Raw genomic sequence first — 23367 nt, forward strand, 5'->3', positions numbered from 1 at the left:
ACTGCATTTTTAATACTTTGTCTTCTAACTTTTATATTAGGAAAGTGATTTAAGTACCACCATTGCAATCTTACAGCATTCTAAATTTGACTATAAACTTACTTTTACCAGTGAGTAAACATATGAACACTTTTATATGTTTTTGTGTTACTAATTAGCATCCTTTTCTTTAAGCTTAAAGAACTCCTTTTAGCATTTCTTGTGAGGCAAGTGTAGTAGCAAATCTGAGGAAGCCCAGCTTTTGTTTGCTTGGGAAAGTCTATCTCTCCTTCAGTTCTGAAGGACAGGTTTGCCACGTATAGTATTCTTGATTGGCAGGGTTTTTTTTTTTCTCCTTTAGCATTTTGAATATCTCATCCTACTCTCTCCTGGCCTGCAGGCTTTCTGCCAAGATATCTACTCATAGCCTTGTGGAGTTTCCCTTGAATGTTACAATCTGCTTCTCTCTTGCTGACTTCAAAATTCTGGCTTTGACTTTTGATAATTTTATTATAATGCGATGTGCCTCATTATAATCTTCTTTGGGTTTTCCTGTTTGGGAATTTTTGAGCTTCATGAACCAAGATGTTAATATCCCTCTCAAGATTTGGGAAGTTTTCAGCCATTATTTCTTTAAGTAAGTTTTTGTCCCCTTTTTCTATTTCTCTTTCATAATGTATATATAAATCCATGTACTTGATGATGTCCAATAAATCTAATCAGCTTCACTCTTTATTGTTATTTTTTCTCCTTTAACTGGATAATTTTATCTAATCTGTCTGGGCTCACATATTTTTTTCTTCTGCTTAAGTCTGTTGCTGAAGCTCTCTATTTAATTTTTCATTTAATTATATTATTCAGTTCCAGAATTTCTGCTTGCATCTTTTTAATAATTTCTATCACTTTATCGAACTTCCAATTTTGTTCATGTATTTTTTCTGAGTTCATTGAGTTGTCTGTTTTCTCTTGTAGTTTGCTGGGTTTCCTTAGAACAATTATTTTGAATCCTTCATCAGGCAATTTATAGATCTCTATTTCTTTGGGGTGGTTACTGATATATTATTGTGTTCTTTTAGTGAAGTCACGTTTCCTTGATTTTTTGCATTCTTCGAAGTCTTTCGCTACTATCTTCACATTTGAAAAAGTAGTTATCTCTTCCAGTCTTTACTAACTTCAAAAGAGAAATACTTTCACTAGTCAGCTTAAATAGGGATTCTGGTGGTCTCTCAGAACTTTTCTATAGATGCATACGCTCCACTTCCCTTGTTCCCTCTTGAGTGGGGTAGAAAAGTCTCAAGATTATATTAATATGTTGTCTTATTCTGCAGTGCTATAACAAAATACCTGAGACTGTGTAATTTATAAGCAATAAAAATTTATTTCTTATGATTTTGGAGCTGGGAGGTCCAAGATCAAGGCTCCAGAAGGATTGATGCCTGATGAAAGCTGCTCTCTGCTTCAGGATGGTATTTTCTTGCTGCATTCTTCATAGGAGAAGTCTCACCTGGCAAAAGGGATGGAAGGGCAAAAGAGAACTCCCATAAACCTTGACCTCTTTTATGAGTTCTCATCCCATTCAAGTGAGAAGAGTCCTCATTACTTAATTACCTCCCAAAGGTCAGACTTCTTAGTACTATTGCATTGAGGATTCAGCTTCAACATAAATTTTAAATTTTAAATTTTCATTCAAATTACAGCATATTCCTTCTCTTGGTCTTGCAAAAGTCAGGCCATGTGCAATGTAAAGCCTCCTGTTTATCTTCCCTAGGAAGTGCCTTGAAAAATTCAAGATTAGTTGCCTCTTTCCAATCCTGAATCAAGTTAGTTGTCTTCGTGTTCCCATGCACAATCTGCAGAAGCTTGTACATACTATCCGTGGGAGTGTATTCAGGGTGCCAGCTACACGGGGGAAAGGCATGCAGAAGGTTGGAAGCACACATGGGCTAGGCAGGAGATCTGCAGATTATGCATTCTATGCAGTTTGTGGCTGGCCCTCTTGATGGAATTTGGGAGGTAGTTAATAGAAACTGTGGCTCTTTGCTGAATTCCATACCTAGGTTGCTGTGAGTTCTGCCCCTTTTCCCTGCTCCTAGCTACCCCAGATTATTCTACCATACTGATTCCCTCAGGGTTCTGACCTGGGTGAGGCAGAAGTGGGTCTCTTCTACAGCATCCTACAGCTGAGGAAATTGGGCACTCACTGTTCTCACTTTCCCCTGTGGAAGAAATCAGGCTGAAGTGGTCTCCCTTGGCACTGAGCTGTGCCACACTGGGGGAGGGGTGACACAGGTAAAGTAAAACTGTTCTTACCTTCTTTAATGCATCTATTCTTGGATTTATTTATTCATTTATTTTTTATTTTTTGCTCCAAACAAGGTGCTATGATCTCTCTGCTGAACTTCTGAGCTCCCACAAAGGTTCTCTTACCTGTGAGTGGTTGGCAAAATTAGTGTTTCTGTGGGAGGGATGAAGGTTGACTACTCATCCATTGACTACGGCCATTCTCCCATCTTGCTGATGTCACCTGCAGCATTGTTTCTTAGAAATGCCAAGATGCCCCCATACATTCAAAATTATAATGTGGCAACTGAAGACCCAGTTTTGGTCATATCTGTGCACCATATTAGTCTATAAAGCTCCTGCATTAAAAAAATTCTTCACTTGCCAACTATCTATCTATATCTATATTCTTATCTATATACTCTCTACACACTTTAGTTTCTTAATCCTGCTTTTTCAGCTTAGCATAAGATTGACAGATCTAGCAAACAGAATTAAGAATGCCCAGTTAAATTTGCATTTCATATAAATAATGAATAATTTTTATTATAAGTATGTCCCAAATGTTACATGTATTTTATCTGAAAACCCTAGCCAAGAACACTTTCTGAAGGCTAGAGTGCTCATGCTTTATTTTGCCCTTCCTCAGCCAGATTTTCCTTCATATTACCGGTGTTTACATTAAGTTCCTATCCCTTTCTTTCCCTTTATTCATTCATCCAACTGGCTCATGGTATTTATGTTTGGGCTGGATCTTAGAGTTCTAGATTTAGAAAAGATATGAGACTCAGAGATCAAGAGCCTTAAAACTTGGAGTTGGGAGAGTTTATGGCTAATGCTGTGATAGCATTTCAAATAGGTAATGACTTTTGTAGGCTTGCCTGAGAATTTACCAATTGTTTAGAAAATTTTTTCTCAAAGAAAGTAAATTTTGAGTTCCAAATTGAATTAGTAACCTAGTAGTAGAGATATAGGGGAGGGGAGAGATTAGAGGAATATTTTGATGGTAAAATAGAATTTGGTGATTACTTGTATACAGACAATGAGGGAGGAATGAAAGATGACACCCAGATTCCTAGTTTGGATAACTGGATTGATAATGAAATAATGAAGCACATATTAAGAAAATACAAAATAGGAAAACAGCTCAAGAATATATGTGTGTGTGTGTGTGTGTGTGTGTGCGTGTGTGTGTGTGTGTGTGTATTTGAAGTAATCAGAGAGCTACCAAGGCAGCCAGGACTTGAAGGGCCAATATTTTAAAAACAAGAGAAGAATGTTGAGGTGAACCAGACAATCAGTGATGCTTTTCACCCAAGGCATTTGTCATTTTATAAGCATTGGTAGAGACATTGAGAAGATAAATAGCACTTTCAGAATTTCAAAAGAATGGGGAGACAAATAATAGAACTTCAGAGCTCACCAGGATGGAAGATCCTGGGTAAACCAATAAACCCAGGCTTTCAGAAAAGAAAGGGCTTTACCTTAGGAATAAAGGTGAAACTAGAAATAGATTGGCCCTTAGTAAGACCAAAACCTTGCTTCAAATCAGAATGGTGCCAAACTGGATTAAGTTGATCACTTTCTGTTCTAAACCCTCACTGGAGGAAGGAAACCTTATTGTGAGCCTCCACTTTCAACTTGTCACTTTATTTTTTCATATATAATGTCTGGACTCAATCAAAACTTACAAAGCAAACCATAAGATCAGACTAGTGTCTGAAAAACCAGAGGGAAAAAGACAAAACTAATTGAGATATTAGAGTTATCAGGCACAAACATGAAAAAAACTGTGATTAATATGTTTAAATTGCCAAACATGTTTTTCCATTTTTTCCAAATCCCAGGCATATCTTGTTACCACAATATTAGGAATAGTTAAAAAAAAATACATTGAGAAGGATGTAGAAAAATAAATAAGTTACAAAGCAGGTAGAAATGTTCCATGTCTTGATGGCAACATATGGCATCTTGATTATGTTGTTTTTACAGGAATACACGTTTGTCAAAACTCATCAAATTGCATTTTTTAAATGAGTAAAGTTTATTGGTTGTTTGTAAGTTTTACCACAATATAGCCTTAAATTCAATCTCAAACACTACATTCAAAAACAAAATTTTAAAAATCAAATATTCATAAATGCTGATTCAAAATGAATGTAATCTTGAGACACACCTACCATGTCAGAGAAGGGAAATATGTCAGACAGTTTGGTGACATCAAAGGAATAAGATGTGTATTCTCTTTCTCTCTCTTTCCCTCTCTGTTTCTCTGTCTCTATCCACACAGCCAGAAGTATCATATCTTATTATTGCAAGTTCTCTATCTCACAGTTGATACTTCCCATAGTTAAGATAGAATAAAGTTGACAGAAGTTACAAGCCATCTCAGGTTTCACTCCTTCTTAATAGGCACGAATTTCCAGTCCACATTTTTCCTGTACTCTGTGGCTCTACTGACCGCTGACTTTTACCTAGACATTTGACTTTCTTCTTGGTGCAGTTTCCATAAAACCCCTTAGTAGATATTTTCAAGCCATCTGGGTCCCGAACCCCACCTTTTGCCTGTACCCAGTATCTGGTCCCACTTCTCTCCCTGATTCTGATTCCATTACTATCCTAACCATTTCCTCCCTCCCAATGTTTAGCTGTTCACCGCTTTCTTAGTATTCTCTAATGCTACAGTCTATGATACAGGAGAGCAGGAACTTTCAGAATAGTTGGCACATTGGTCAATGAATCTCAGATTACAAAATAAATTTTAAAATCCAAGTCATTGCTTCAAACGTCTGTTAAGATTTCAAGGTTACATAGAAAAATAAGACTTTATTTCAAACATAAACTTTAAAGTTTTAGAATAAAAACAACCAAACTATTTCCCAGAACAGGAAGGATCGTTTTTCAAAAGTTGAAAAGCCTAACAGATTTTCAAAGCATAGTGATAATGCATTACCAACACCAATGCCCTCAGTCTAAAAAGATAATATTACCCACCAAAGCATCATCAGAACCAACTGAATTTTCCTCTTTTTAAATTATTTCACTCTCTTCTCTGTTATTCTTTTATTCTCTTGATTTTTTTATTATAGTCTTTCAAATTCTCATCATATTTCTCCTTCCAACTCCCTCCCTTTTAACTGGTTATGATATGGAATTTACAATTAAATTATCTGTTATATTTCTTGAATATAATTGTGGGCATATCCTGCCTTCACTTTAAGATTGCAGATTAAAACTGAGTCAAAGTATTTCCCTTTCCAGTATCTAACAAAATGGAAGAGACGGGAATTTTTAAAAATTATAAAACCTAAAACCTAAAGGAGAAGTCACTAGTAGCCACAAAACAAGAAAAGGGGGGGTGCTTAATGCATAAACTCCAAAAACTGGTAAATAGGGAAAGATACTGAAGACTGTGAAATGAAACAGAGAGGGTGCCCTGCTTTGCTTTTACTTGTGCCCAAACCCCCAGAAGTTGTACTTCTGAATTGATGAACTCAAACCTCAAAAGAAGTTAACTGAGTCACTGTCTTTTTTCCTTTCCAAATGAGAAATTGGGGGAGAAGATCCGGGGGGGGGGGAAGAGAATGAAATAGGGACTCACCCTACAGAAAAGAAAGCTCCACAGCTGTACAGTCTAAGGAGCCAAGTCTACATTTCCACAAGAAAGGAAAATATCCCTCCAGTAAGTCTTGACACAGGACCATCAATAAAGTTCCAGAAAATGAGCAGGGCTCAATTCTTTAACAAAGACTGTAAATAACCTAACCCAGCTGAGCTTTCTCCCTCTGTTGCTATTCTCTTGGTTTATAACAGAATGGGTAGAACACAAGGATACTCAGGCACCAACCTAAAGCTCTGAGGAGCAAACAAAATCGTCATAGATAATGTTTTAAAAAATAAGAAATAACCCTCTGCACATCAGAGCAAATAGAATGCCTAGACAGAACCACCCAAACTTAAAAAAAAAAAAAATGAGATGGCAGGCAATTATATAACTTTTATATGATAAGGAAGAAAGAGAGGAAAGGAAGGACAAAGAACTAAATAAGTTCTTTCCCAAAGGAAAACTGCTCTGCACTATAGAATAATTTACAAAGTACTTGATCTTGCTAAAACAGACTCAGACCGGTTCCAAGATGGCCAAACAGGAACAGCTCTGATCTGCAGCTTCCAGCGTGATCGATGCAGAAGACGGGTGGTTTCTGCATATCCAACTGAGGTACCTGGTTCATCTCATTGGGACTGGTTGGACAGTGGGTGCAGCCCATGGAGGGCAAGCTGAAGCAGGGTGGGGCATTGCCTCACCAGGGAAGCGCAAGGGGTCAGGGGATTTCCCTTTCCTAGCCAAGGGAAGCCATAACAGAAAGTACCTGGAAAAATGGGACACTCTCACCCAAATACTGCACTTTTTCCAAGGTCTTAACAACTGGTAGACAAGGAGATTCTCTTCCATGCCTGCCTCGGAGGGTCCCACACCCATGGAGCCTTGCTCATTGCTAGCGCAGCAGTCTGAGATTGAACTGCGAGATGGCAGCCTGGCTGGGAGAGGGGCATCTGCCATTGCTGAGGCTCAAGTAGGTAAGCAAAGCAGCCAGGAAGCTCGAACTGGGCAGAGCCCACCGCATCTCAGCAAGGCCTACTACCTCTATAGACTCCACCTCTGTGGTCAGGGCATAGCTGGACAAAAGGCAGCAGACAACTTGTACAGACGTAAACATGCCTGTTTGACAGCTTTGAAGAGAGTAGTGGTTCTCCCAACATGGAGTTTGAGCTCTGAGAATGGATAGACTGCCTCCTCAAGTGGGTCCCTGACTCTTGTGTAGCCTAACTGGGAGACACTTCCCAGTAGGGGCCAACAGATACCTCATATAGGTGGGTGCCCCTCTGGGATGCACATTCCAGAGGAATGATCAGGTAGCAATATTTGCTGTCCTGCAATATTTGCTGTTTTGCAGCCTCCACTGGTGATACCCAGGCAAACAGGGTCTGGAGTGGACCTCCAGCAAACTCCAACAGACTTGCAGCTGAGGGTCCTGACTGTTAGAAGGAAAACCAACAAACAGAAAGGACATCCACACCAAAACCCCATCTGTACCTCATGATCATCAGAGACCAAAGGTAGATACAACCACAAAGGTAGGGGGGAAAACAGAGCAGAAAAGCTGAAAATTATGAAAATCAGAGTACCTCTCCCCGTCCAAAGGAACACAGCTCCTCACCAGCAATGGAACAAAGCTGGATGGAGAATGACTTTGACAAGTTGAGAGAAGAAGGCTTCAGACAATCAAACTTTTCCGAGCTAAAGGAGGAAGTTCGAACCCAGCACAAAGAAGCTAAAAACCTTGAAAAAAGATTAAACGAATGGCTAACTAGAATAACCACTGCAGAGAAGTCCTGAAATGACCTGATGGAGCTGAAAACCATGGCACAAGAACTACATGACGAATGCACAAGCTTCAGTAGCCGATTCGATCAACTAGAAGAAAGAGTATCAGTGATTGAAGATCAAATGAATGAAATGAAGCGAGAAAAAAAATTTAGAGAAAAAAGAGTGAAAAGAAATGAACAAAGCCTCCAAGAAATACGGGACTATGTGAAAAGACCAAATCTACATCTGACTAGTGTACCTGAAAGTGATGGGGAGAATGGAACCAACTTGGAAAACACTCTGCAGGATATTATCCAGGAGAACTTCCCCAAACTAGCAATGGCAACAAAACCCAAAATTGAGAAATGGGATCTAATTAAACTAAAGAGCTTCTGCATGGCAAAAGAAACTACCATCAGAGTGAACAGGCAACCTACAGAATGGGAGAAAATTTTTGCAATCTACCTATCTGACAAAGGGCTAATATCCAGAATCTACAAAGGACTCAAACAAATTTACAAGAAAAAAACAAACAACCCCATAAAAGTGGGCAAAGGATGTGAACAGACACTTCTCAAAAGAAGACATTTATGCAGCCAACAGACAGACACGTGAAAAAAAATGCTCATCATTACTGGTCATCAGAGAAATGCAAATCAAAACTACAGTGAAATACCATCTTATGCCAGTAAGAATGGCAATCATTAAAAAGTCAGGAAACAACAGATGCTGGAGAGGATGTGGAGAAATAGGAATGCTTTTACACTGTTGGTGGGAATGTAAATTAGTTCAACCATTGTGGAAGACAGTGTGGTGATTCCCCAAGTATTTAGAACTAGTAATACCATTTGACCCAGCAATCTCATTACTGGGTATATACCTAGAGGATTATAAATCATGGTACTATAAAGACACATGCACACGTATGTTTATTGTGGCACTATTCACAATAGGAAAGACTTGGAACCAATCCAAATGTCCATCAATGATAGACTGGATTAAGAAAATGTGGCACATATACACCATGGAATATTATGCAGCCATAAAAAGGATGAGTTCATGTCCTTTGCAAGGACATAGATGAAGCTGAAAACCATCATTCTCAGCAAACTATCCCAAAGACAGAAAACCAAACACCGCATGTTCTCACTCATAGGTGGGAATTGAACAATGAGAACACTTGGACACAGGGCAGGGAACATCACACACACTGGGGCCTGTTGGAGGTCGGGGGCTGGGGGAGGGATAGCATTAGGAGACATACCTGATGTAAATAACAAGTTGACAGGTGCAGCAAACCAACATGGCACATGTATACCTATATATCATACCTGCATGTCATGCACATGTTCCCTACAACTTAAAGTATTTTTAAAAATAGAATTAAAATAGCAAAAACAAACAAACCAACAAAAAGACTCAAAGGCCCTATGATAACAACAACCTACCAAGATGTAAAAAGTTGTTGCATACCTGAGGAAGCAATGGGGGTCCTAAACAACCTCATATAAAAGTAATAAATATTTTAGAAACAATATGAAACACAGTGGCTATTGCTGTATATACAATTACCAACATAGCAGAAAGACTTGAACTAATCATGGTGAATAACATTTAAAAAGAAATCAAAGCATTTAGGAACGATGTAATAGATATGGTATAGAGAAAAATGTGATCTAAAACAAGGATAATTGGTGCCATCAAGGTAACAAACCCAACAAATAAACAGAAAAAAAAAGGCAAACACATAGTGCAAGAGACCATTCCTGAAGCAAAGAGTTAAAAATAATACTTAAGTCCAGGCACGGTAGCTCACACTTGTAATCCCAGCACTTTGGGAGGCCGAGGCAGGCAGATCACGAGGTCAAGAGATTGAGACTATCCTGGCCAACATGGTGAAACCCTATCTCTACTAAAAATACAAAAATTAGCTGGGCATGGTGGCGTTATGCCTGTAGTCCCAGCTACTCAGGAGACTGCAGCAGGCGAATTGCTTGAACCCAGGAGGCAGAGGTGGCAGTGGACCAAGATCCTGCCACTGCACTCCAGCCTGACGACAGAGCAAAATCAAAAAATAAATAAATAAAAAATAATGCCTGCATTTGCAGTTGTTTTTTCCTGTATTTTCCAGAAAAGTTTGATACAGAACACTCTACACTGAGCATAGCCAAGTTACATTATTAAAATTCAAAGATAAAGAAATAATTCTTCAAGTAATAAGCCAGAAAAGAAAATCATGTACACTGGGAAAAAAATCAGACTTCCTCATAATGACAGTAAATGCCAAAGACAAAGGAGTAATGCTCACAATGCTCTGAAGCAAAGAAGGTGTGATCCAAGAACGTCCTACCCATCCAGAATGCATTTGACTAGAGGAGAACAGTAGGCAGACTTTCTCAAACATGACAGAATTCAGGAAATACAACATTCATAAGCGTCTCTTGGGGAAAAAATATTAAAATATGAATCAAAATAAAGAACACAGAAATAAAATCATCCAAGTTTTAAAAAACTGATAGGCATTAAATCCATTTATATATTGAGCTAAATACTAAACTAATCAAACTAAGAGAATTATGATTACAGAAAAAACCTAAAAGTTACATTTTTAGACAATATAAAAATATTACCAAAATTTGGGAAGCAGTGGGAGAAAGTTTGAGAATGCTAGGATTGAAATATGTAGCTGAAGGCCAGGCGCGGTGGCTCAAGCCTGTAATCCCAGCACTTTGGGAGGCCGAGACGGGCGGATCATGGGGTCAGGAGATCGAGACCATCCTGGCTAACACGGTGAAACCCCGTCTCTACTAAAAAAATACAAAAAACTAGCCGGGCGAGGTGGCGGGCGCCTGTAGTCCCAGCTACTCGGGAGGCTGAGGCAGGAGAATGGCGTAAACCCGGGAGGCAGAGCTTGCAGTGAGCTGAGATCCAGCCACTGCACTCTAGCCTGGGTGACAGAGCGAGACTCCGTCTCAAAAAAAAAAAAAAAAAAGAAATATGTAGCTGAAGAATTATTATTGTTTTTTAAATTTCTTTTTTAATCTGAAAGAAAACTTTTAGGAAATAATAGATCTTGTCTATTCTTTTCTTTTCTTTCTTTGAGACTGAGTATCGCTCTGTCACCCAGGCTGGAGTGCAGTGGCACGATCTCGGCTCACAGCAACCTCTGCCTCGCAGGTTCAAGTGATTCTCCTGCCTCAGCTTCCCAAGTAGCTAGAACTACAGGCTCATGCCACCACCCCCGGCTAATTTCTTTGTATTTTTAATAGAGATGGGGTTTTACTATGTTGGCCAGATTGCTCTTGATCTCCTGACCTCGTGATCCACCTGCCTTGGCCTCCCAAAGTGCTGGGATTACATGAGTCACTGTACCTGGCCAATCTTGTGTATTCTAAGGAAATATTTATTTAGAGTTCAACAATTCTCTGTTTCTGCTTCTATTAAATTTAAGTAAAATTATACTTTTTGCATTAAAGTGTCTTCTGTAATGTCTCCATCTTAATAAAGATATTTCTAAATAACCTGTGTGTGTGTGCATGTGTGTGCATTATACGTTAGAATGTTTTGTGTTGCTATAAAGGAATACCTTTATATATATGTACCTTTATATAAAGACATGGGGTAATTTTTAAAGAACAGAGGTTTATTTAGCTCCGGGTTCTACAAACTATACAAGAAGAATGGCACCAGCATCTGCTTCTAGTAAAGGACTCAGGCTGTTTCCACTCATGGTGGAAGGTGAAGGGGAACCATTGTAATTTTGCAGAGATGACATGGTGAGGGAGGAAGCAAGAGACCTTGGGGGCAGGAGCCAGGCTCTTTTAAACAACCAGCTCTTATAGGAACTAACAGACTGAGAACTCTCTCACTCCCTCCCAGGAAGGGCACTATTTATGAGGGATCTGCCCCCAAGACCCAAACACCTCCCATTAAGCACCACCTCCAACACCAGGGACCAAATTTCTACTTCAGGTTTGGAGGAGTCAAACAGTATATATGCATAAAAAGATGGACTCTAAAATGATGTTCCTCTCATGATAACAGTGAATTTTTTCTGAGCAGTAGCATTGAGTGATTTTTTTTGTCTTTTGAATTTGTTATAATAAGCACATATTTCTACAAAAATAATAGATTATTTTGCAGATATGGGGTCTTGTTGTGTTGCCCAGGCTAGTCTAGAACCCCTGGCCTTTAAGCAATCCTCCTGCTTCAGCCTTCCAAAACACTGGGATTACAGAAGTAAGCTACTGCACCCAGCCTAGTATTTTTTTAAGCATAAGAATATATCAAGATAAATATTTAATATTGGGAACTGAAAATATGGATGTTTGCTATTTTCTGTACATTTCTGTGGTGTTTACATTAAAAAATGTATTGATAAACTAGTTTCTAGTTTTCTTCTTTACTGTCTTGATTTTTCAGAGGGGGGTGTTCTTATTTGATATTTCCTCTATGGTTTTCTGGGTTTCAATAGAAAAATTGTTGCCCATTTCTAGTTTAGATAGGGATTCATTTAGGAGGGAAAAGAAGCAATATCTGAAAATTGCTGGTTAATAATCAGTCAACTACATGCTACTTAGTTTACATTAGCACAAAGAAAACAATGGATTCTGGAAAGCTGATGTCTAGAAAAATATCATTTTATTATGAACTAAATTGTAATTGGACACATAAAACAAAGAAATTCTTCCACTGAACAGATACACTACATAAGAAGCATTTCCCAGATTCTTTGTTTCAATATAGGTTAATGGGATTCTGCACCATAAATCTAGTCCCTTTCCCTAAAAGGTAAATGTTTATTGGCACCAAAAATTTACTATGTTCTATGTAAGGAGAAGTACCAAGGCAGATGAAATTGAAGCACATGTTTCCAGTCGATATAATGTAAACTTATTTTTTAAAGCATTGCAAAAAGGAAAAAAAAGGTGGGGGAATACTAGAAATATTCAAGGTGGGTTAAGCATACCCTCAAAATCAAAGAAAAACACTCAAACTAAAGAGTTAAAAAATTAAATACTTTGTAGCAGATACATGTAAGTATATGTAATTTTTCCAAAACCAACTCAGAGTAGCATAACTTCAGTTTATAGGTTCAAATTGTGAATTTATACACACAACATGTGTTACGAACTTGGTCAGACTGAAAGCTCACATATGTGCTTTATACCATCCCCTCTGACCTTAGTGTTTGGTTTTCCATCATTTTAGAATATTACATTTGTTAGGGTTTTATATCCTGTTGGAGCAATTTTAGAAGGCAGAGAGGGGAGGAGTTGGTGGGTTTTGTGGTTAGACCAGTCTATAACATTGTCAAAATCATTGTTCTCTCTCAAAGTGTGATTTGGTGCCAAATGGAGCAACCAAGATGTCAACAGTATTTCACAGTGTTGAAGCTTCTCTCCGTGAATCTCTGGATCCCGACAACTTGTTTACTATATCCTCAGAGAAGCTCAGGAATTCAGCTTAGGGTCCAAGTGGTCATTGGGTTCTATTCTGGGAGGTGGGACACCATGTTTCTCTGCGTAGATAGGGTGTATTAAGTTTTCATTCACGTACAATCCCAGCTCTACCACACAGAGTGCGAAAACAGAACAGGAGAGGTTCAGATGCCAAACAGTTACAGGGATTCTGCAGGAAGCAATTAAACTACCACAAAAATGTCCTTGGGCCTCTCCCTTACAGAGCCATGCTGATCCCTGAGGTATTGTCTGCACAGCTTTCTAACAGTATTTCTAGCTGGCCCATTAGATAACCATTGCACTTCTTAGCTTCTCTCTCTCTCACTCCCTCTCTCTCTTTCTCTCTCTTTCTTCACTTCCAACTGTGTAACTGAATCTATTCTAACGTTAATGCTTTCAACACCTCGTTTTAAAAATGGCAGCTGCTTTTGTTTTTAGTTTCTTTCCATTAATTATTTTTTTAAAAAAGAAATAAAAAGCCTTATGCAGAGAAAAAATTCATACCCATCTGAACAAATTTCACTCTCAGATATTCATCAGAGAAAGCCATAAGGAGCCCTTACTTTAACAAATAACCTGCATAATGAGATCATTTGCAGGAGAACCCAGTAATTTTGTTCCTAAATTCATCATATTATACATGCCCAAATACAAAATATCTTTGCAGAAGTATCCTATGTTCTGTGTATATACCCATATGGTTGTTTTAGCATAAATAAGAAGTTACTGGTTCTTTCTAGGTGCATGAGGAATTATCAAGTGTTCCTAAAGCTTAGAAATCAAAGCAGAACCAAGGCCCGAAGCAGGGGTTGAACAGTGAGGGGAGAGAAGAAGTTTTGGTTTAGAGTAAGAAAGCCTGCCACAGGTACTCAACTCTGCCATTGTAATACGAAAGTGGCCATAACCAAAACCATGAGCATGACTAATCATTTCTCAATAAAACTATGGCCACTGAAATTTGAATTTCATACCATTTGCATTTGTACTTTTGATTGTATCCAACTACCTAAAAATCTAAAAGCCATTCTTAACTCATGGGTGGCACAAAAACAGGAGGTGGTCTGGATCTGGTCTGTGGGTCACAGTTCACCAAACCCTTGTATAGAGGAAACTGTAGACCAAAAAGTAGGCAGGCCCTCCCCTCCTATCTTACACAGGTACAGTGATTTCTGTCAGCAAGTTTTTTCTCATATCCTGTGCCTGTAATCCTCATCACAATCTTGGAGATACATATTAGTTTCATATAAGGAATGAGGAAGCTGAGGTTCAGAGAAGAATCAAATAATCTTTAATTCATTTAACAAATATTTGAATCCATTACAGGGGGGCCTGCATTAAGGCCTCAGGGTATGGCAATGACTAAGGCACGGTTTCTAGTTTCTTAGAGCCAACTGGGGCAAACCAGTACAGGACAGGAATTATTAATGCAACATAACGTACAGGCTAAAGGGAATCATACAGGAAGCATTTAACTCAGTTTGGGGGATCAAAGGAAGCATTCTGGAGAGTGACATCCAGTTCGAATGAGAAAGAAATAGATAGGTGAAAAGAAAACGGGGAGGAAAAAGTCTGTTCAGTTATAAGGAACAGCATGAGCAAAGATGTAGAGGTGAGAGAGAGCGTACCATATACAGCAGCTTCACATTATTCAGTGAGTGTGCATCCGAGCATACTGTGTGTATGGTGGGGGCAGGGAAAGAGTAAAGAAAATGCCCGACAAGAAAGGTGAGCAAGGATGACCATATGTCATGCTAAAGAGAGTGGCTTTATCCTAGATATCATGCAGAGCCAACGAACAGGTGGATGCAAAGGAGTGACATAGATCAGATTTACATTTCAGAAAGATCACTCTGGATAGAGAGTAGAGAATGGATTGGGAGGAAGCAAGTCCAACCTTCTCATGTCACAATCAAAAAAGTAACTCCCTTATAAATGACTTGCTCAGGCTCACTTAGCTCGTGAGTCACCAAACCATATCTGTGACCTCATATCTAGTTACTAATTATAACAACCTTTCTTATAACCATAAGCATTTACAGGATACTATATTACTACTGTTATTGCTATTGTTATTTACACAAGGTTACAAAAACTAAATAATAGTAGGACCAGAACTAGACTCTATGTTCTAGGCCTAAACTCACACTCAACACCTTTTTTCACTTTAACAGTAACTTTTAAGCTATGTCCCATAAAGTCTTGGGGCTCTGTGGAGATGCCTAAAGGAGAAACTGGAAAGACAGAGCTTCAGACTCTCCATCTTCACTTTTCTATATTTTATATTTCCAAGAAGCAAGAGCTCCACTACTTTAAAAAAAGGAAAATCATTGTAAGCCATGATATCCACCATGCAATCATTAAGAATGAAATCAGTTCAGACACTGTGGCTCACACCTGTAATCCTAGCATTGTGGGAGACTGAGGCAGAAGGATCGCTCAAGGCCAGGAGTTTTTGTACTAGTCTGGGCAACATAGCAAGATCCCATCTCTACAAAAAAAAATTGTTTTTAATTAGCCAGGTATGTAGCTATAGTCCTAGCTATTCAGGAGGATGAGGTGGGAGAATCACTTGAGCCCAGGAGGTCAAGGCTGCAATGAGCTATGATTTCACCACTCTACTCCAGCCTGGGTAACAGAGCAAGATTCTTTCTCAAAAAAAAAAAAAAAAAAAAAAAAAAAAAAAAACCAAAAGAATGAATCAGTGGCAAACAAAGGATAGGACGATATACCCAGGGCCCTCAGTATCAGTGGTTCCCCATCTGCCGGTTCAATCAACTGTTCATAGAAATATTTTTTGGGGAAAAGGACAATAAAAAACAGAAATAAAAAAAATAGTATAACAACTATTTACATAGCATTTACATGGTATTAGGTATTATTAGTAATCTAGAGATGATTTTAAATATATGGGAGGATGTACATAGGTTGTATACAAATATTATGCCATTTTCTACCAGGGATTTGAGCATCCCAGGATTTTGGTATCCTCTGGGGCCTTGGAACAAATTCCCTGCATGACCGTATGTTGATCTTAAAAAAAAAAATAGGGGTAGAAAATAGCTTATGAGAAGTGAAGCAATGGATTTGAAATACATTTAGCAAATCCTGTCTCCTTTTCTGTTGACAGGCTTTCTGCCCTGCCCCTGAGCCCAGGAGGCTCAGGAAAGCTTAGTGGGACAGCAGGAAATCTAAAACACAGAATTTGTCCTCAGCAAAACTGAACAGTTTTCAATCTTCACAACACCCACTTTCACCATCCCTTCACCATGGAAGCTTGGCCACCTTCCTTACTGAAATGAAATAGACCGGATTGCATCAACTACATAATGTTTATTCCCTCAGTGTCTACAAGTGCTATTGTCCCAGATGTCGACTGTGGAATATCTCATCCCACTCTGGAATTTGCATCTGGAAAAGTTGAAACTCTGGGAGAGGCCAATTGTTAATCCACAGGTGGAATTTCGTGTCCCTTTGTGTCTTCGACTTGTCAGTCTCCAATTTATTGCTCACATGAAGATAATTTCATTCTCTGGACTCAGAGAGGCAGAAAACAAGGAGGGGATATGAATGTGTTGGTCAAAGTAAATAAGCAGATGATTTTTGTGATAGGCTAAATTGAACTATTATAGCCTCATGATTTTGAAAAGCTCTTTCCAAAGCTGAATTTACCTGCGGAGTGGTATTTAGAAACCCCCTTTTGGTTTATAGTTTAATCATGCTCCTATCTCCCTCCCTCACCATAACATTCTGGATCAACTGCCCCTATGTAACCAATTCTCACATTTAAAGTATACAACTAGGAAAGATTAATTTTCCTCCATTCTGAGAATTAATCTTTTACCTTAGGAAAAGATTTATATTTCTGAGTCATAGAAAAGCCAACACCCTCCAGCACTTAGAAGCAACCTCAGAAAAAGAAAAAGGAATGAAAACAGTGAATCAATTTCCCTTTCCACACAGATCTGAGAGATGAGATAGTTTTCGTGTCTGCCAAGGGGCTTCCGGCCCTGACAAGTTGAGTCAGCATGCTGCAAATCATTCTAGATGATTTTTGGACCACATGTGGCAGCTAGAAGAAACTAAACTGGGTCAGGCTAACTTTTGCAAGGTGCCTTAGGATTTTAAGAGCTAAAGGGAAACTATAACTCAGTTTTGTGCCTCTTGTGATCATCTATGATGTGAGGGTAAATGGTAGCAATGTGACCAGGCATGCTGCCCTCTCTTGCCTTTTTTACGTGTCATTACTATTATAATAAGACTCATGGGTGTGGCATCCATGAGGAGGTACTGCTGAGATCTCCCTTTAAGAGAGAATCTGCTCGACTGTAGTGATCATTTCAGTGTGTATATGTGTATCAAAATATCATGTTGTATACCTTAAACATGAACAATAAAAATAAATTTAAAAATATAAACAACTTTTAAAAAGAGAATCTTTAGTAAGAAGTGTGGTTACCTGCCAGCCTACAGCTGTCACAGCTGTGGGGTCCATCATAGCATCCATACTAGGGCCACACTTCTCCAGAGCTGCTCCAAGCCAATGACTGACCATGGGGAGAGGGGACAGAGGTAGGGGTCTGCTAGGTAGAGGTGGGCATGCCTGCTCTACTGGGAAACTGTTGCTTTGGATGTCCCTATCAGCCTAGCCAAGACTTTCTCAGAGTTGCCCTGCAGGCTGAAACTCTATCTGCCTGATTCTTCTTCCTTCCTGCTCTCTCTTTACAGATGTGAAACTTGCATCATGGTCTGAACCTTGTCCCACCTGTTCCTGCTCCCTCTCCCTTTATCCTTCACAGGCATCGCCCCCTAGTCAACGTTTTGCATTCCTAATTCCATCTTGGTGTCTGCTTCCTGAAGGAACTGAGCAGAGGCAGGTGGGAAGGGGCAGGTCTTTCTTCTCTCACCCCATCTCTAACCTCTCCTCCTCATGTTGCCTTAACTTTCCAGCCAGCCCACGCCTTCCCCCTTAAGCAGCAGCTGTGGCCTTCAGCAGTGTTTACCCTTGGCAGTCATGTGGTCCTTTTGCCATTTGCTTTCCCAACAGAAACACCAACCCTAAGCAGATTGGAAACAGCACATGTGTCTTTATAAACTGAAAGTAAATATGAAAAGCCAAAGAGGTGCGGAGATACTAGGGCAAGGTCTGTTCCACCTGAAGATTTGAGGAGTGTGTGTGTGTGTGTGTGCACGCACACGTGCACATGTGTGTTTATTATCAGTTGGGGGAAGAGGTGGCAGATATCCCCAAATTAGAAATAATCTTCTCCTCATGATTTTGAGAAAGAATGAATACAAATGTATCATTCTACCTTTTCAATTCCATTGCCTACCCCAAAGTTACCAGATCACTTAGCAAACAGTAGAATGGATGCACCTGTTTTGTTCTTTTTCCCTCTCTACTTTCATAAATCAATAAGATAGTCAAAAGTTGGCAGGGAAGAAAGTCAGGGACAATAAATATGAATGAACTGAATTAGCCACAAACTATTCAATTAATGTTTAATCAAGCAATTGCACAATTTAGAATGACCATTGTCCTGTTTTAATTTTTTCAACTAATCTATCCAAGTGATCGTGTCATTTTAATTGCTAAAATGAAAAAGACCTAGGAAATCAAGAAGACAGTGAGCAAAAAGGAACAGCTGGGTATGACTGAGTTGCCTGCTTGGAGGCAAGCAGAAAGATGTAAAGTTTTTGAAAATTCCTTCCACCATTGGATTCTAAGGTGAGGAAATTAATTTTTAAAATTAAAAACACAGACCTAAATCCTGTCTTCTGACACCTGCTAAGTGTATGGACTCTGTTCACTTTGACTTGAAACATAAAAGATGGGTTATCTCTATCAAATGTTGTCTACCCCATAGAGATTTCATTCTCAGCATGCCAGAAACATTTAATCCTCTCTCTCTCTCTCCCTTTCTTCTCACTCTCTCTTCTCTTTTTGCTTCTCTCTTCTCTCTCTCCCTTTCCTTCTCTTCTATAATTTTCCCAAAGCTTACAAGGACACCCTATGTGCAGTACTTTGTTAAATTAGAGGTTACACCATCGGCACCAACAAATATTTTAAGATTTCTTATCACCTTCGACCTTATCACTCCCAACCCTTCACCAACAAAGGGGGGAAATTAATATTAAATTATCTGGGCTGAGTATCATGGCAAATGTGTACGCCCTGCCTTCCCCGATTCCTTCCATCTGTGTATGGCCTGAACAGCTGACTGGAACAGTCTTTCATCTGTAATCTAATCAACTAACTTTCCCATGGGAAACAGCCAATGAAGCCCAAATCTACGTACCAAACTCTTTTTAGCCCAGGCAGTTCGCCACATCTGACATTTCAAAAAAAAAAATCAGTAAAAGTGGCTGCTATGAGTCACAAAAGACAAACAACATTCCTGAAAGAAATGAACAATCACTAGAAGAAACACATTAGTGCCTGCTTTGGAAACCCTGTAGGTCTCTATAGATCTGAATGGTATTTAGGCCTGAATTCTCCGCATCTCTAGGACACCTTCTATTTGCTGTTTAGTTTTCTGTAAATATAACTGTCTCCTCTCCATTTTTTAATTGTAACAAACTAGCATACGAAATACTTATAATATTTAGCGTATTCCTTAATACTCTCTTTTCAATTATTGCTACCAACCTAAAGAGTGGTTAACTATAATTTGCTGTATACCACTGGCTTTCCATTTGGTAGGCCAAGACCTGCATATTACCTCACAAGCTAGTACAAACACACACATGTGCACGCACACACTCCAAAGCAAAAATACAGTGGCAGAAGAGACTAAGGAAAGGAGATATCAGAACTAAATGTAATGCGGGGCCCAGGATCAGATGTCCTGGAACAGAGAAGAACATTAGTTACAATTAAGGAACTCCCGATAAAGTATGAACTTTAGATAATCATAATGTGTCAATATGGGTTCATTAAAGTGAAAAATGGACCATAGTGATGTAAGATATTAACAATAGGGTAAACTGGGAGTCGGGTATATAGAAACTCTCTCCACGGTCTTTGTAACCTTTTTGTATATCTAAAAATCTTCTCTTTAAAAAGCTTCTTAGGACAACAACAGAAAGCTAGTCGCTGACATCGCAGTGACTGCATCTGACAATCAGGCTTTCCCCGCAAGTTCCGTCTCCCCGCAACTGTAAAATTCTGACGGTGATGAGTCCCTTTTCCAAGCTCACAGATAGCGTAAAAAGCCGTGTGATGATGAAGATCACGCACTTGGTGATGCGCACAGAAGAGCAGCTGGCTAATGAAAGTGTGGTGATTAAGCTGAGCCCTGCATCTCGCTGTTCTCTAACGGGGGTCCAGAGGGAGCCAATAAAGCTCTCTGTGAAATGTACTCGGAAATCTGAAATGTGTCCAAATCACCAGTTGCCAACTAACCTGCCCAAAATCTGACAGGAAATTCAAACCAGAACGTTTTCCTGTTTTAAGAGAGGTGTAGTTTTGCAGCTTCTTTTCTTTTCTCTTTTTTCCCCCCTTAAGAACAACGAGAGTGGGTAATAAAACATTTGACTCAGATGGAAGGAATAAAACTAGGGATAAAATGGCACAAAACCAAACAAATCCCTGGAGCTGAAGAAAATCCTGGCTGTGATAGGAATTCAGGCCTTTCCAATATGTATCTGAATGAAGCAGACCTCAGAGCCAAATGTATGGGTGTGAAACGTTGTAAAATGAACGTGTGGGGATGTAAGTGTTCTTGAACGTAAGCTGATTAATTTTCCAAAACTCCGCCGACACAGTGTTTCAGGTCAACTGAAGCTTCAGTTGGTGCTGACTCAGGGCTCAAACCAAGAATAATACAGATGTGATGAAAACACTCCCTTTTCTGTAATAGGTTTGCTCCTCCCTGAGGTCCACGACACTCCCTCTTTAGATTTTGTGAAAATATCCTGTTTAGCTGCCGGCTTTAGAGGAATATGGTTCTGATCCTTGAGGGTACTTTCCCCTGAGCCAAGGGGGCATGCTCTGTGAATCCAATGCTTCTCAAACCTTTTTTTCAGAAGGGGAATTCTTATACGAAAGAATCTTACTCGGGCCCTCTAATATAGAATCAATTAAAATCAGGGCTGCTCCAGATGATGACGAAGAGAGAACAGAGTCATTTCATTTTATTGACTCTATATATGTATATTTATATATATACATACACATATATATTTTCTCATCTTAACTGCATAAAGGTTCATCATTTACAGAAACATGCTCAAAAATAGCCCCACACATATATACCATGGAATACTATGCAGCCATAAAAAAAGATGAGTTCGTGTCCTTTGTAGGGACATGGATGCAGCTGGAAACCATCTTTCTCAGCAAACTATCGCAAGAACAGAAAACCAAACACCGCATGTTCTCACTCATAGGTGGGAATTGAACAATTAGATCACTTGGACACAGGAAGGGGAACATCACACACCGAGGCCTATTGTTGGGGGAGGGGGTGGGGAGGGATAGCATTAGGAGATATACCTAATGTAAATGACGAGTTAATGGGTGCAGTACACCAACATGGCTCATATATACATATGTAACAAACCTGCATATTGTGCACATGTACCCTAGAACTTAAAGTAGAATAATAAAAAAAAATTGCCCCAATATTTAGTATTTAGTTGATTGGTACAAAGAAATATATTTTTGTTATAAATTATATTAATATAATAATACTTTATATTTGTATAATTGGTGGACATAATTCCTTGTCCCAGGGAACCCTCAGGGACTAAAGTGTTTTGAAACAGAGTTAAAGATGAGAGGAGGGAATGCTCTAAGGTGAATACTAGACGAGGTAGAAGTTGCCCAGATGCCCATTCATCCCATTTCTTCCTTCCAGGAACGGAGGAATATCATATATTCCCATTGCCCTTGCAGACAATATTAGGGGGATGTGATTGCATTCTGGCCAACAGTATGTGAGTAGAAATAATACGTCTCTCTTCCAGGCCTGGTCTCTAAAGTGTGTCGTGCAATCCTCCCCACCCCCTCATCCTCTCTCTCCCTTATCTGTATCCTGGAAAGGAAGGATTACCAGTTGGCAGAATTAGTTACAAGGTAGAAGGAGAACAGATCCCCGAGCTTCTATTCAAATGAGAATGACCCAGGAAAGCCATGTTACCCCCATCACACTATGATGTAAGCAACAAATAAAAATTTCCTGGGTTGAGCCACTGAGATTTGAAGATCTGTTACCACAGCAAGACTCAGTCTGTTCTGATTAACACAGAAAACATGAACTTCTAAAATGTATTTAATCTCATTTAAACATTTTAAAATTTTGTTTAGAGGACCAGTATCAGCCTGAGTCTCACCAATACCATAGATTCCTTTTTCAATTTATGACTAGAAAAAGGCTATCCTTCCTGAAGGACTGGCATGCTTTATACAAGTAGATAAGAATTTTGTCACTTCTTATGCCACCATTTTTGCCCCGGATACCAGAAATCCTGGGACAAAAATAAATGTTTAATTACAATCGTTGGTTTTGCCCTCTTGGCTACCATATGTGTTACTGATTCATTTGCATGGGTTTGATTTTTTCAGTCTTTGTTAACAGTTTGTTTTTCGCTGTTTGAACCACTTGATCCATTTTGAAAAGGTGTAGTGTAAATGAGTAAGTCTTTCAAGAGAAATGACACTAGCAAACCAAATGAAACAAATGTCAGGAATTTTCTTCAAAGTAACATTTCATTTGCATGATGTTAAAGATTTTCCATCAATGTGACTATTTAAGTGGATGCCACAGCACAATTAAATGGAGATGGTCATGGAGGAATTCAGGCTTAATCTCTGATTGTGCTTCAGTTGATGGCAGGACACTTGACCAGTATTATGACCCCTTTCTTACATGGTCCAAATGTTTGAAGAGCATGAGCAATGAACAAATTTCTATTTTATAAAAATTAGAATCAGATATTTAAAAATAGACTTTAGTTTAAATATTTTTTCTATAAAATCCTAAAGAATCCTCCTTAATCATAAACGTGATACTGAGACCAACAAGATTTCTCTCTGCAGCCAACAGGTTATCATTTAATATTTTGTAAGTTTCCACTGGAATATTAGCACAGTATTCTTCTTTTCTGGTGACCAAATGAATAAAAACTGTTTTATAGCAGGCATTGCTTCCACTTGCTGAAGAGTGACTTCCACTAAAACCTCAACATCACAGGCATAAGAAAGGCAAAGGAGAATGTGTGAAGACTTGTTTCACCTGCCTAGTGTGAACTAACTTCACATTATGAAAAGAGTCACAA

At 39.0% G+C, this 23367-nt stretch overlaps 1 long non-coding RNA gene across 1 annotated transcript in view; it reads right to left on the reverse strand.

Moving 5' to 3' along the window:
- Nucleotides 1-1332: 1332 nt before the first annotated feature.
- LOC144333609 (uncharacterized) overlaps nt 1333-23367 on the reverse strand; it is a 46847-nt gene continuing 24812 nt past the window's right edge. Inside the window, exons 3-4 of the long non-coding RNA XR_013402496.1 lie at nt 2290-2406; nt 1333-1483 (exon numbers count right to left, since the gene is read on the reverse strand). This is a non-coding gene — a long non-coding RNA (uncharacterized LOC144333609). The remainder of the gene's footprint in view (nt 1484-2289; nt 2407-23367) is intronic.

The sequence above is a fragment of the Macaca mulatta genome, chromosome 13 (assembly GCF_049350105.2).
Source record: "Macaca mulatta isolate MMU2019108-1 chromosome 13, T2T-MMU8v2.0, whole genome shotgun sequence".
Taxonomy (NCBI): domain Eukaryota; kingdom Metazoa; phylum Chordata; class Mammalia; order Primates; family Cercopithecidae; genus Macaca; species Macaca mulatta.